At 38.2% G+C, this 3898-nt stretch overlaps 1 non-coding gene across 1 annotated transcript; it reads right to left on the minus strand.

Annotated features, from left to right (window-relative positions):
* Nucleotides 1-759: 759 nt before the first annotated feature.
* Nucleotides 760-900, minus strand: LOC118633673. The gene has a single exon (XR_004960222.1). It is a non-coding gene; the product is annotated as a U4 spliceosomal RNA (small nuclear RNA).
* Nucleotides 901-3898: the final 2998 nt, after the last annotated feature.

A 3898-nucleotide genomic window follows, 5' to 3' on the forward strand; every position in this document is an offset into this window, starting at 1 on the left:
ATATATACAGTTGGGTGTATGTCCATTATATCTACCTCAACAGAGTTGTGATTTTTTTAACGGGTTGGAACTGGATGCTAAAGTGGAAATTCCACACCTAACAGAGATTTTGGCATTTCCTGGGGGAAGGATGAGGCTTTCTCTAGACCCCTTCAACTCTTAACAGCCTTCGTCCTTTCCGGCTGGGGTTCTCGGTTTTCTGATCCCACCGTCCTAGCTGACCAGCTAACGCTTCCATTACACACACTTCAGGCCAAGCTGCTGCTTCTACATCTTTCAGCAGAGGGCCTTGGAGGATATGTCCCAGGGTCAGGTTCTTTGTCTCCAACACAAACAAGGTGTGGTCTTTGTCCCCTGCCCTGCCTCTCCCTTCTGTTTGCCTCTGCGTTTTGTTGCAGCCGGAACTTGAAGGGAGGAGTGGCTGGAAGGGACAACTAACGTGTGTGCGGGGAGTGAGAGGGGAAATGATTTGACCATTCTGGTCTTTGAGTCGCCAAAAGAAACTGTCACTGGACATTTGGATCTTGAGGAGAAAAACTTAGAGCTTACTGTACCCACAGGTAGTCATTTAACTCTGGAGGGTTCTTTTTCTTGGAGGCTAGCTTATGGTCAATATTTAGAACATGGCTAGATGTTCTTAATATTCTTTGTACCACTTTTTTAGTCTATTTAAGTCTATCTACTCCTTTCTCAGAATAAAATTTTTAAAAACATAAAAGAAAATATGTAAGATTACCAAGGAAAACAGTTCCCAAAATACTTTAAAAAAACAAATCAATAAAACAGTAATATAGTTATTTTTCAAGTCATCATGGCGGGGTATTGGGAAAAGTTTTCAATTAGCAATAATCGCGCCTCGGATAAACCTCATTGGCTACAATACTGCCACTGCGCAAAGCTAGTTATTTTTTATTGATAAGTTAAATAATAAGACCTAATAGCAGGTCTAATAAACAACATAATTACAAATGATGTTGAACATAAACAACACTTTGAGATATATTTAACAACTGCAATTAGATATGAAAATATCTGTCATTTTTATAGGAGACAAGGTCACAGACACTGCTAATTCTGCTAATACTCCTATGGTTTGTTGCTTATATTCATAAATAAATAAACAAACAAACAGCAAATTTCAGTTAGAAGTCAATGAAAATAGAGATGTAGTTTTTCACATCTGAATTAACAGGTAGCTTGAATTCTATTTCATGTAGGTGGTTCCTTTGCCCTGTATAGTTTTGAAACATTTATATATAGTTATCTATAGATTTAGGTTGGAGTTATTCAATTGAGCATTCCTGGGGCATACTAATCACCTTAAACTAAGTCGGGGACTCAAAAAACAATGTGGTACTCTCTGAAAGAAGCTTATAGTCTAGCAGAGCAAGACAATTTCATTAAAAAAAAAAAAAAATCCAGTACAGAGAAAGCACTAATGAGGGGAGGGTCAGGTATGCCAATTCCCATAGACAGAGTGTGTCACCAGGCTGATTTATGGGTGAGTAAGAAAGAACTATTCAGACAGAGAGAACTTTGTGACCAAAAATACTTAGATATAAACAATTTTTCAAGGGTTTCTCGCTTAATATGGCTTGGGATCTCCTTTGAGGATCTTTTGCCCAAATTACATGGTGTTCACTGCCAATGAAGATGATTAAACATAGCCAAATTCATTATAGAAACTATTTATTCCAAAAGAATTCTGTAAGTATGTCTATTCCACACAAGTGTGTGCACTTTTAGTATATTTATTGAATGAATGAATGAATGAATGAATGAATGAATGAATGAATGAATGGAATAGGGTATATTTGAACCCTACAGTGGCTCAAGTAGCTTAACAGTTCTCATAAGAACCACCAGGTGGCAGATATTTAGTCCAAGAATAGCTGTTAACTATGAGCAAAACTCAGATGATGCAATGCATAATTGCTTTTGTTTTCTTGATTCTTACTGTCTGAGTTCATTAAAATCAAAGGCATTTTGTGAGGAGATGAACTGAAGATATTTTTAGCTCTTCTGTCCTAGAAAAATAACTGTTTATTGAATTAGTTTATGAAATTGAATTTGAAAAATGACAGTAACAAATACTCTTCTCTCAGTAAAGACAAAAATAATAACAAAAGGAGGATTTCTGAGACTAAGACTATAGCAATTTCTACTCCTCCCTCTCCAAAATCAGTACAAAGGTCACTGTATTGTCACATATGATTTGATGAATTAAAGTATTAAGATTGGTGCCTTTCTGTTTTGCTACATGGAAACTCAGCCTTGAGTCGCCATAGGACAAGTCTCGTCTATGCAGCAGAAAGAGGCATCTGAAAGACGGCACCCCTGCCCACGTACTGGACGAATCCACAAGCCCGTGGTATACTTGGTTGCCTTTAATGGGACACTGAGCAGAAGAGAGAATTCACCCGAAGGAGACTCTCCAGAATAGAAGTCAGGTCACATAGGGAACGCGTCAGGAACTGAAGGTGCTCGGTAGAAACAGGTGATAGGAACAACTGAAGGCTCACGTAGGGAAGTCAGACAAGCTGCTTGTGCTCAGCATTAGGGCAACTGAGTTACAGAGAGGTGGGATCATGCTTTTAAAAGGGAAGGAGGTTTTCATCAGTGGGGCAGACCCTCAGGGAACTCAGGCTTTCCTCAACGGACCGTTCCAGGGGAGGTTCTCGTGCAATTAAGTGTACTCAAACCCAGACAGTCTGCCTCCGGAGACCAGACGCATAGGAACAGGGAGTAACACAGGAAAATACACTGCGCAGTGCCCGGACCACAGCACCTGGCCAACAAACAGCACTTCTTTGTTGGCACTTTTCCTTTTTGTTTTTACCTTAAGTTTGATCATGTAGCCTCACTTTTGCTTCGGAAAATAAATAGAACTTGTTTTACACATATAACTGTTTAACTATGCTTATAATAAAGATGGCAATACTTAATATTCGAAAATTTACTTTTCGATCTGTAAATACACTTGTACATATTTATCTCATGTACTTAATCCTCATGATGACCTGAGCATACTTCCTGACACCCTGCAAGTCCTCAGCAAGTCTGTGTGAGTCATCAGTAACTATTCCTATTTTATACAAACTGAGTCTCAGCGTATAAATCCCCACAGTATATAAGTAGCAGAAATAGGAGTTAAATTGATATTTTCTGAATCTTTTTTCCTGTATTTTTTTTTTGCAGTGGTACATTAGCACAGGTAAAAAATAATACCTATACATAAATACAAATAAATAAATAAAACTGTGTGTGTGAGTGTGTGTGTGTGTGTGTGTGTGTGTGTGTGTGTGTGTGTGTGTGTGGTGTGAGCTAGGGGGAAAAAAACATATTGGGAAGCAGTTCCAGTTTAACATATATTACATTGATCTGCAGTTTGGACTTAGGAAGTTCCTAATGATGAGTTTTGTTACTCATCAGAGAAAAACCATTTAGTTTCATAGAAAAGAGTCTTGTTGCTCCTGCCAAATACATGTGAATATATATATATATATTCACATACATGTGCATATACAGATGCATATATGTGTATATACAGATATACACATACATGTGCATATACAGATGTTTCCCAATTAGAAAGCTAGTAAACAGTGGTGAGCTATCTCAACATTGGCTCGGACAAATGTTATACAAGGAAGAAACTCCACAGAGAATATGCAGAGCAGCGATAAAGTCACCGACAAGGGTAAGGTTAATTAACGCTATTCTTGGAAATGTCAAGCAATCAGCAAGAACGGTATTAAACTGGGGTCACTGGGAGTTCCCCCTGCACTCAGCATGCTGAGCAGCCCATTATATTGTTCATAATAATCTGTGCCAGCCTGTAATGGCTTATGTATTTATAGGCTATCCAATGAAGTTTACAAATTCAAGTTTAATTCAA

This window comes from Molossus molossus, unplaced genomic scaffold (assembly GCF_014108415.1).
Source record: "Molossus molossus isolate mMolMol1 unplaced genomic scaffold, mMolMol1.p scaffold_m16_p_18, whole genome shotgun sequence".
NCBI lineage: Eukaryota > Metazoa > Chordata > Mammalia > Chiroptera > Molossidae > Molossus > Molossus molossus.